The sequence below is a fragment of the Engraulis encrasicolus genome, chromosome 2, assembly GCF_034702125.1.
Source record: "Engraulis encrasicolus isolate BLACKSEA-1 chromosome 2, IST_EnEncr_1.0, whole genome shotgun sequence".
Lineage (NCBI taxonomy): Eukaryota > Metazoa > Chordata > Actinopteri > Clupeiformes > Engraulidae > Engraulis > Engraulis encrasicolus.
In genome coordinates, this window is record NC_085858.1 from 11784161 (window position 1) to 11796553 (window position 12393).

Genomic DNA, 12393 nt, shown 5'->3' on the forward strand with positions numbered 1-12393 from the left:
CCAGGTTGGTGGGGGAGTAATTAACCAGTGCTCTACCACACCCTCCTCCATGACTGAGGTACCCTGAGCATGATGCCGCCTGCTGCACTGCTCCCTTGGGGCGCCATTGGGGGCAGCCCCCTTGCACGGGGTGAGGCATAAATGCAATTTTGTTGTGTACGGTGTTCACTTGTGTGCTGTGGAGTGCTGTGCCACAATGACAATGGAAGTTGGAGTTTCCCAATGGGCTTTCACACTAACACATTTATTACATTACATTACATTGCATTTGGCAGACGCTTTATAACCAAAGCGACTTTCAAAAGAGGACATAATCATAGCCAACATCGCTAGCAGATACAAGGTGCATAGGAAATACAGAACAACAAGTGCAGATGATGCTGACATTTATGCTGGCAACTTATGGCACATATTGGCTGCTTAGCACCTTTCATACCAGGTTGGTGGGGGAGTAATTAACCAGTGCTCTACCACACCCTCCTCCATGACTGAGGTACCCTGAGCATGGTACCGTCCCACCGCATTGCTCCCTTGGGCGCCATTTGGGGCTGCCCCCTTGCATGGGTGAAGCATAAATGCAATTTCGTTGTGTGCAGTGAACACTTGTGTGCTGTGGAGTGCTGTGTCACAATGACAATGGGAGTTGGAGTGGAGTTTCCCAGTTGGGCTTAACATTGAGCCATGGGGATATCATGTCCACCTCCACTGTAGCCTATAGCTGCATGCTGATGGTGATGGGGGTGGTGTTGGTGGTGAGGGTCAATGGCTGCTGAAGATCTTTCAGACATTCTGGAAAATTGTGTTTTTTACCAGCTCTGAACAATCAAGCACTCCCCAGTATCGAACGGATGGTGTTTATCGGTCGTGGTAGGTGACATTGTTTTATCTGATTAAGTGAATAATTCTCAAACACAAATTGTTTTGAGAAAACACACTGTGCAAATAATCACAGTCAGGCCCCACTTTAATGTTGTCTTCTGGTGAACTACTGCAGGCCTACTGAATTTGTTATTTCCTCTAGGGGGCCAGCATCTACTGCTGATGAAGTGTATGTTTTGGTACGGTAGGCTATAGTCTGCATGGCTTCTCCAAAGACACATGAGTCCATGCAGAGAGTGTTGGGGAGGAATGCAACCTACACACCACTACAGGACAGCTAAGGGTTAAATACAACTTGACAATCTGGTGCAACCACAGCAGGAGGACTAAATAAAATGTTCCTTTGTAACCATTATTTAATGTTTGGATTGTGTTTGTTGGATTGATTTTGCTTGCCATACACTTCATAATAACATACAGTATATTGTGACCTGTGATCAACCTGAAATCCGTCTGTTCTTATTGACAGTATGCCCAGTCATTGTACCATTGAAACAGCAGCATTGTATAAAAGCTGTGTTGAACACGAATGTATCAAAGAGTTTGGGCATTCTTGCATGCTATATACAAGCAACAAATTATTTGCAAATTACCTTTTTTGTAGACCTCTAGCCGCATGAAAAGTGGTGTTTGCCTGTTTTACCTTCACAACTCCATGTTCAGCAGACATCTGAACATGAAATACAGAATGCTCCAGAAATTACCCACAAAAATGGATTTATAATGCTCATAGAAAATCGGCCTCAATTTCCCTGACCTTTGACCTGTGTGAAGCTTTGGTAGATCATTTTCATTCCTTTTCTGAGAACAAATTTTGTTTACCATACTTTAAAAAATATTATTAAAAGGAAGATTGTAATTATGTATTAGGATTATATTACTGTATGTACAAAGACCATTGATCAGTAGTACAGAGTATTACAAATATTGATTGAGATCAAATCAGGTACAGTGAAGTTAGAACCACATTTCAGCACATTTTATGTTAAATTTATTACATTTACGGTTACATTTATAGGTTTAGAAATTATTTTACATTACATTACATTAATTTGGTAGGCGCTTTTAGCCAAAGCGACTTGAGGACAAAATTAGAGCAAACACCAAGTAGGGTTAGTGGGTTTAAGTACATTAGCACAGGGTTAAGTGGAGTACACACACCCACACCCCAGGTCTGAGCTACCTCTGGCATTAGTGCAGTCAATAATTGAAAGAGAAGTCTTTACTTGCTTCTTGCAGGCTGAGAGAGATGACCCTAGTCTTGCTGCAGTTTGTTCCACCACTGAGGGACAATGGCAGGGAACAGTTTTGTCTGGGATTGTTTAGAGTGAGCAGGCGGCACGGCTAGATGGTTTATGTTGGAGGAGCGTAGCTCCCTGCCAGGGACATATGGCCTCAGTAGGCTATGTCCTTCAGATAGCTGGGACTTTTCTTGAGGTGGGTTTGTAGGCAAGGGTTAAGGCCTTGCAGTGGTAGCTGAAACAACATATTCAATGTGATCGTTCAGCTGAGTGGGTTCAAGGGGGGGCCCACCTTTGTAATGGCTGTATTATCTCCTCCTCATCTGGATACAGCACAATCTTGCCTTGTGGCCCTACATTTAATCAGTCTCTCTGCCCTGCGCATCCTACACAAGGCCTGTAATCTTGGACAACAAACTCAATTCACTGCATCTCTGGAATTGGGTTGAACTGTATGACATCAATAGCATTGAGTTTGTAAAGGGTTAACTTTTTTGTGATACAGAAACATGTCTGAGAGTTACATCTCAGAGTCTTTTAGTGCAAATGTCCTTGTTGGTTGAAAGAAGTCAGATTGCTATGCTGCTCTGGACTCTTTGCTTATACTTCACTGTTCAGAGGTGTTCTAGCTGACATGATCCATCTGGCTTTACAGTATGTCATCATCTGCCTAACATTCTTTGTTGTTTTCCTGTGATGTCTTGTTTTGTGGTTTAAAAATGATCTGAAAAACACAATATCTTAAAAATATACAGTGTATGGCTTTGGCAACTGCCACTTGAAAAAATGTTGTCAAAGAGTATTTCTGGGCTTTTGTTTAATTACAAGCATTTTAAAAGGATTTCTTGCTCTTGTGTCGAACTGGAAAACTTTGCACACTAATGACTAATCACATCATCTAACACAGGATGAGATAGATTCATAAAGGATTTCAAACTGAATCATTTACATGTCACATAAAAGCGGTAATGATGAAAGCCAAAATGGTATGAGTACTCATTATGTCTTGATCATGCATGTTTAAAAGGGACAAAGTCATAAGATTTTATTTAACTTTATTTTATTGACTCACCACCAGGCTTTGCTGAGTTAGTTCAGGTAATCCTCTTGTGTAACGATTACCACCGTACTACTGATGCATCCGCCAGTTTTTTTCACTTCGTAAAAATCTAGTTGTCATAGCAAAATGGAATTGAGCGCAGGCACTAGGGCAGTGTTTTTCAACACTGGGGCCGGTATCCCATTTGGGGTCGCCTGGAATTCAAATGGGGTCGCCTGGAATTCAAATGGGGTTGCCTGAAATGTCTGAAAGTGTGTGGAAAAAAAGAATACTGATAAATGTTACTAATTAATATAACATAACTATTCAATATTCTCTTTGAAACACCATTTACGATCTTAGACTGCCATAAATATCATTAATAGGCCTACCCTACAACTTAATATGAAAAGTTCATAAACACCGCACACTGGATAGCTAACTGTTCTTTTTTTCTCTTTATTTTTTGTAGCGAACGACGCGTTTGACAGCGAACCTGAAGACGCACTAGGCGAAATGCGTTGTTCGCTACAAAAAATAAAGAGAAAAAAAGAACAGTATCCAGTGTGCAGTGTTTATGAACTTTTAATATTGATCACTTTTTCCTGCCTTACATCTGCACCTGTACAGCTGAAGGGTTGTGCACAAGGACTTTCTTGCACTTTGAACCATACAACTTCATTTGATTTGATTTGATTTGTATCTCAGTCATATTTTATTTTGTTGTCTTGAAGAAATATGTATCGGGTCCCCAGAAATGTGGGGTATCAAAATGGGGTCCCATGCCAAAAATGGGAACCACTGCACTTGTGGGTGGCAGCCTGGCAGCGAATCTATAGGATCAAACAGAGAATTGACAGACAGTAATAATAATGCCTATTAACACATTTATGCTGGCTACATATTCAGGGGCAGTCATGGGTAAGCGGTTAGGGCGTCATACTTGTAGGCCAGAGGTTGCCAGTTCGACTCCCAACCTGCCAGGTTGGTGGGGGGTGTAATTAACCAGTGGTCTTCCCTCATCCTCCTCCATGACTGAAGTACCCTGAGCATGGTACCATCCTGCCACACTGCTCCCTTGGGTCGCCATTGGGGGCTGCCCCCTTGCACGGGTGAGGCACAAATGCAATTTCATTGTGTGCAGTGTTCACTTGAGTGCTGTGGAGTGCTGTGCCACAATGACAATGGAAGTTGGAGTTTCCCAATGGGCTTTCACGCTAACACATTTATTACATTACATTACATTGCATTTGGCAGACGCTTTATAACCAAAGCGACTTTCAAAAGAGGACATAATCATAGCCAACATCGCTAGCAGATACAAGGTGCATAGGAAATACAGAACAACAAGTGCAGATGATGCTGACATTTATGCTGGCAACATATGGCACATATTGGCTGCTTAGCACCTTTCATACAGGGACATAGCCAATAAACATAATATGGGACCCAGACAAACACCAGGTGGGCCTAACCCAAAACACTTGGTCATTTGCATCATTACACCCAAAACACAGAGGTCGTTTGCATTACTACAACAGTCAATCAAGTGTATTGTGACTACAGATTGGGTGGGCTTGACTGACAACAAGGTGCACAGGCCCACCCCTGGCTACGACGCATACACTATACCAAAAGTATACGCTCACGCATCCAAATGATCAGAATCAAGTGTCCTAATCACTTGGCCTGACCAAATCTGTATAAACTAAAGAACATAGGCATACAGACTGTTTTTACATATAATTGTGAAAGAATGGGCAGCTCTGTGAACTCCCGTGTGGAATTGTCATAGGATGCCTCCTGTGCAACAAATGCAGTCATCAGATTCTATTCCTCCAAAATATTCCATATTCAACTGCCAGCTTGGGAACAAAAAATCAACTTAGCCACAAAGTGATAGGCCACGGATACTGCCAGAGAGGGGTCAGCGGATGCTGAGGCGCATAGCGCAAAGAGGTAGTCAATTTCATGTGACCTTCAGATTAGCCCAAGTACAACATGCAGAGAGCTTAATGAAATGGGTTTTGGGACAAGCAGTTGCATTCAAGCTACAGTATACATCCCCAAGAGCAGTGCAAAGTGCTGGATTCAGTGGTGTAAATCATGCCACCACTGGACTTTCTCAGTGAGATTCAGAATTGAGTTTAAAACTCTTCTGATAGTGTATAAGTCACTGAATGGCTTAGATCCTATTGTAAATATGAGCAATATCATCTAAGATGTCTTAGATGTTCAGAATCTCCTCTGGTTGTGCCTAGGGCCAGGTCTAAACAGGGTGAAATGGCATTTAGGCATTATGCTGCAAAATGCTGGAACCAACTTCCTGTCCAAATTAGAACTGCCCCAACAGTATCTTGTTTTAAAAGGAAATTAAAAACAGCTTTATTCTCATCTGCCTTTGGTGATAGTTAATTACACTATAACACAATATCATTTTTTTCTTCTCTTTTCTACATTCTTTAGCACATTGATGACATTTATGTATAATGTGCTATATTTGATTGAATGATTGAACATAGTCCTGACCTGGACTTGATAGAGTACCTTTGTAATAAATTAGAGCGGAGACTGAGAGCCAGGCCTTCTCGGCCAACATCAGTGTATGACCTCACCAATGCGCTTCTGGAAGAATGGTCAAAAGTTCATAACACACTCCTCAACTTTGGGGATAGCCTTCCCAGATGAGTTGAAGTTGTAATAGCTGTATTAGGTTGACCAATATCATACTGAACCCTATGGGTAAGGACTGAAGTGAAAGTGAAACTACCATTGTCAATGTGACACTGCACTCCACAGCACACATTGCTCACTGCACACAACAAAATTGAATTTATGCCTGACCTATGCAAGGGGGTAGCCCCAAACTGCGCCCCAAGGGAGGTGTGCAGGGGTTTGGTAGCCCATGTATTTTAAATGATACCACACCATAGCATCCTATCTACACATTGTTGGCGTCTGAGTGAAGCTCTGTATCCATTACGGATCAATCACCCTGTCTATCAAGAGTCACTTTCACCAGTTCATGATGCCTTTGAAAACTTTGAAATCAAGCCTTGCCTTAATAATCCTGTTGAGTGGGTGTCTGGTGTCAGCCTTTTCTACTTTGGCTCTGAGTGCCGAACCTTGTTCTTCTGGTCACTTGATGTAGATTTTAATTCTGGAATATGACAGCACAGATAATCATTTTCTTGTAGTTTGACCTTTAATTCTTGTAAATCATTGGCAGTTACATTTCTTTGTGACTCTGGTGGCTTTAAACCAGTGCGTTTGATAGTTCTATGATAACAGGACCAAAATCTTTGTAATTTCAAGACAACCACATCCCTCTGGAAGCCATGAAACTTGTAGACATTCCAGAGTTTCTTAGATCTATGTTGTGGCCTATTTTCTCAGAGGAAAACAAAGTTGCCAAATAATTAAAGACATTTGATTCTATGACTCTGTGTGTGTGTGTGTGTGTGTGTGTGTGTGTGTGTGTGTGTGTGTGTGTGTGTGTGTGTGTGTGTGTGTGTGTGTGTTTGTATCTGTGCGTGAGAGAGAGAGAGAGCAAGCATACTAAATAATAATAGTTATGCACACAGTGTAGGCCTACATATGAACAGTACATACTGCATACACACACGCACATACATACATAACGGATGCCAACTAGCAGTGTTTAGCAGTAGAACATTATTATTATTATTATTCTTTTTTTAAAAGCCTCTCTCCAGAAGCCTCATACAGATGCAGTAGCGCTGAGCCATCAGCCAAGATCAAGGGTGGGGAACCTTTTTCATTCAAGGGGCCACTTCAAATTCCTCCAAGGGCCGTAAAAGTCCGTCAAGGGCCGAGCTATGAACACAAAACCAGGATTTCTCCTCATACTTAGGCCTAAATGGAAGGCAGCCACCTTTAAAACAGACCACACCTTCTCTAGGTCCCCTGAATATAACTAGATAGATAGATAGATAGATAGACAGATAGATAGATAGATAGATAGATAGATAGATAGATAGATAGATAGATAGATAGATAGATAGATAGATAGATAGATAGATAGATAGGCATTCATAACAGACATCAAAACACCAAACACAATTGACATACTAGACATTGATGACAGTCACATACGAGATACATACCCACTCAGACATTGACAGACAGCACAGAGCACAGCATGATGACAGACACTATGTACACTCCAGGAGGGTCAAATGCAGGGGGTCACAATACACAAACTTAACTCAAATGTTATTTACTATTACACTGTTACACTTGCTACTCTTAGGATAAGTTATGACATAATAGCTCTCATGTGCTGTGCTCTTGCCCTGACGATCCTGTCTCTGTCTGACACTAGTGACACATGTATTTTCAGTTCCTTTGTATAAGTCATGCAATTTGAAGACACTGACAATGAAACTGGATTTGCATTTTAGCCTCAGACATACAGTACATTGTTTTCCCATTAAAAGCAATATATTAAACAAATTAGCCTACTATTTGAGTTCAAATTCCTTCAGTTTCATGCAAATCTTTTCCCCTGTCCAAATCTATTCCCTTGTCAAATTTCATCCATCTTAATCATGTATGTTATTACACCTGGCAATTTCCTGTAGTTAAACATGACTCTTTTTAACACCAATTATCTAAACTCACACTCTACAACATAAAAGGCAGCATCATGGTAAACCAATTGTCAAAGGTGGGCCAGAATACATTATAACAATTACTTGCAGCAAAATAAGTAATAACAAATTATTGCAATGTAAGACCACCTGCAGATGTCCCTGATGAGTTTCACTGCAGAAAGATTCAAAAATATGTAAAACAGAAGATGGAAGATAATGGATATTAATTATGGTAAACCTCTTTTGATACTGTGACATAGGGTTGTGGGGGTGCTGTGGCTGTCTCACAGCCAATTCAGAGGTGAAGATTTCTGGTTACAAACTGGCCTATGACCTATAAGCACACTTTCTTCAAGTTGATGGTCCTAGAGTCACAGCTCACTGCTTGTCACCACCCAGTTCTGAAAAATATAACTGATCCACACAGGAAAGAATGTCTTGGGCGGAAAAGAAGTATTACTTACTTGGCTGCACAGTTGAGTTAATGAGTATAAGCTGATTTGTGAATTTTGCTACAAACATGTGGCATGACCTTTTTAATCCGTAAAGTAAGATATCTCTGACCCAAGAATGACTTAACACCATTATCATTGCAATTGTGTTTGGCCCTACGTTTCATTTTACTTGGGCCCTGTATAGCATGCATGTTCTGCATGTTTCTCCTATACATGCAAGGTTTTGGTAAAATAGGCTATGTAAAAACAACTTCTGTGTATATGTCTTATGCCCATATGTAACTGATCCTGTGAAAGTGAAAGCATGCACCTGTGTCATTGTGGCACAGCACTCCACAGCACACAGTGCTCTCTACACACAACAAAATTGCATTTATGCCGTAGCCTCTTACTGCAGATGGGGTCGCCGGCGGGCCTGTTCACTATTTGGTAAAAATACTCAACTACATCAACATTGCTATGACAGTACAGAGAGCCTGAAGTAACAGATTAAGACATATCCAGTACGATTTTGGTGACAGTAAGGTTATAACATACACTGTAAGAAGATTCCCCTGCAAAATAACGGCAGTTACTGGCAATTATATTTACCTGTAATTCTACTGTTATTTCACACCAAAAATCAAATACAGCTCATTGCTGTTTAATGTATCACAGTATATAACATTTTTTCAGCAGCAATTGAACTGTTAAATAACAGTACTCTACAGAAAAATAACAGTACATTTCAGTTAAAAAGTTGAATTGTACTGTGTGATGACAGGCAAATACTGGGTCATAGTTGTATTCATGAATATGGCCATGGCAACTTCCCACCCCAGCCATCATTCTCCATAACTGTGGTACCCTGGCCATGTTACCACACCACCCTCCCATCGTTCACCATGACTGGAGTGCCTTGAGCATGATACTATGGCGCAATGCTGTATTGAGAAAATGGTTTGCGGTGCTCCTTTGAAAGTGTGGGCATAAACAAAATGTCAGAGTACGCAGTGCTATGTTACAATGATAGTGTGCAAGGTGGGCTTTTTACTGTATCTCTTGATGAGCCAATGATGAATATAGCATTGGTCAGTCTTTAAAAAAATATTTTGCACCAAGTAGCACAGCAAACAAGCAGCACTACAAGCTAGCTCTCAAAGCAATGCCTAATTTGCAGCAGGCACATTATATGCCACAATGCCACAAATGATGCCACATACAGCAAGCTTTCGCAAAGAAGAAAGAATGCAAGCATGTAAGCAAGCTTGTAGGCGAGCTTGTAGGCAAACAAGTGCTATGCTGTGCCATGCAGGCCAGCCAGCAGGCAGGCAAGCAACTGAAGTGTTCATAGTCCAGATTTATATACAGGTGCAAGAGTACCATGTGACCAGAGTCATCAGGCCCTTGGCAGGTGACGCCCGTAATTGAATAATGGCATAACAGCCCTACTCAGGTGAGGCCAGGCACTGATTAGCAGATTGGTTTAGATGGGGCTGCTTGTTGCAAGAGTGTTACAAGTTTTTAAAATGTTTCAGCCATTCACACTTTCATCACTATCAAAATGCATGTGCTACTCACACTTTGCTGCATCAAGCACTTTTTAAGTATTGCAGTTTCCATGGATATTGTTTCATCATGCTTGATAGTATCAAATAATCTTTAACCAGTCAGAATGACTTCAGTTCTTCAGGTGGTATTGAAGTTTGATGGTGATCACGGACAAGTGGAGGATGAATGGGTTTCAATGGTGCTGCCTAAAATAACTTGTTATTTTCTAGAGATGCACCGGATCCGGTTCCGGTTCCGGATCCGTCAGGATAATAGAGTTTTTCACAGGGTCCGGGTCCGGCAGGATCTTAAGCAGTGGATCCGGTATCCGGCATGTTACCTAAAAATCAGGGTCTGGTGCATGTCTAGCCTAGGCTTTTCAGTCTTTCACAACCCCAATCACTGCATGGAGTGAAATCCCTTTGGAAGCGGCTATTGAAGGCAGTGTGGCAATAAGCCAATGAGTCTAAACAATAGTTTGCGCCAACGTAATAAAAAGGGCCCACGTGTGCGAGTAGACTATATGTTTCAAACCTTTTGTAGGATCCGGTATCCGGTTCCGGATCCGGCAGGATCTTATTCAGTGGATCTGGTATCCGGCAGGATCCTAAAAATCAGGATCCGGTGCATCTCTAGTTTTTTCAACAACGGCGAATACTGCTATTGTGCAGTACTTACTGTTTATGCTCAATATGTGACTCAAAGTAATATTTTCACAGTAGTTGTCTGTTTTTTCGAAAAGCAGTAGAATGCTGTTGCAGAATTTCCGTAAATAAACAGCTATTTGTTACAGTGTAGGCTCTGCGCTAAGGGGTTAAGGGAGCAGCCCCGAACAGCACCCCGAGGGAGAAGTGCAGCAGGACAGTACCATGCGCAATGTCATGAAGGAGGATGGGGGACAGAAGGAAAAAGAAGCCCAACTGCTAAACTCCCATTGTCATTGTGACACAGCACTCCACAGCACAGAAGTGAACTCTGCACACAACGAAATTGCATTTATGCCTCACCCGTGCAAGGGAGCAGCCCCAAGTGGCGCCCCAATGGAGCAGGGCGGCGGGATGGTATGCTGAGGGTACCTCAGTCATGGAGGAGGATGGGGAGAGCATTGTTTAATTACTCCCCCCACCAACCTGGCGGGTCAGGAGTTGAACCAACAACCTTTGGGCTGCAAGTCTGACGCCCAAACCGCTTACCCATGACTGCCCTTGAGAGCACCAGTTAATTACTTCCGCCACCAACCGAGCGGGTGAGGAGTCGAACCGGCAACCTTTGACGGTGCCATTCTATTCCATTCTGACTACAACAATGCCTATATTATCACATGTGTAAATGGGTCTGAAACAAGTTATTGATAAAAAAAAATCTGTGAGAAACCTTGCAAACCCCAATTACTTTATTGACTAAACCTTTGAGTAACTTTGCAAGTGTAATTTTAATCAGGGATGCCGAGAGAGGGGGTGAAGGTCACTTGTCCCAGCACCAGGGACATAGTGAAGGGCCCAGAATTCATTCCTCATTATTGGGTGGGGCTAGCTGTCAACCTGCTTTTAATTATTTAGCTCTAGAGGTTGATATTCCTAATCCTTGGGTTCGATAGAATTGTAATAAAATGTATTTTTAATTGAGCTGCACCATTTCTCATCATGTTTGTCCTTGGAAAGTCAAGAATAAAGTATAGGCCAACAAAATAAATGGATGTATACCTTATTGTTATTATGTGGCATGCTTATGCTTGTGTCAATATACAGTAGACTTCTAGTTGGTAAAAAACAATGTTTCTCAATACAATTTTAATTGCTTAGGGGTTTAGAAAACACATTTGCTTTTGTTGTTGTTTGTGCATGTGACTGGCCATGATGGATCCTTAAACCTAGAGGCATTTGGCCAGCAAGAGCTAGCACACTACAACATAGTTGTTAAAATAGTGTAATGAAAGAGCAATTACAGTCACTATAGATATTTACGACAATACATTTGTGAGGACCACCATAGAATCAAAGCCTACTGTGATCGATACAGGAAAAGACCAGCAATTCACAAAATGTGATCTTGAGAGCCATAAAATCTGCATTTGGGGAATTCAATTCATTCTGCTGTGAATTTAAGCTATAGCCCTGTCAGAAAATTCACTTGTGCACTTGAATTTACACAGCCCATGTAACTTATCTTTATCCTATGCTATCTCTGCAGTTAAGGTTTTACCCAATTGACGGGCACTAAAAATACACTGTTAAGCTGATGAGAAGCCATATTATGGCTGTTGCTAGTGCTGCTGCTGCACAACTGCTTATGGGGGTGACGCACAAAAACATGCCCACATCTCCCCCAGCCCTCGCATTCCTCAGAGGCCTCTGGGCAGGGGAAGGCATTCTTCCTCACAGAGGGGCTGGTGTTAGAGCAGGTTTGCTCTTGGGCTGAACAAACACATGCAGAAAGATACACACACACAGAAACACACACATAGAAATGCACACACAAACACAGCTGACACCACTGCTTTTACCTGGCTGGGTCTATCTTGGAGGTCCACGACTGGCAGAGATTTTTCTAGCTCTGGTTCACACATGTGGAAACTACAGCCATAGCTCAATGAGACAAAGATCAATCCGAACTTGCTCTTGCAAGTTTGGCGG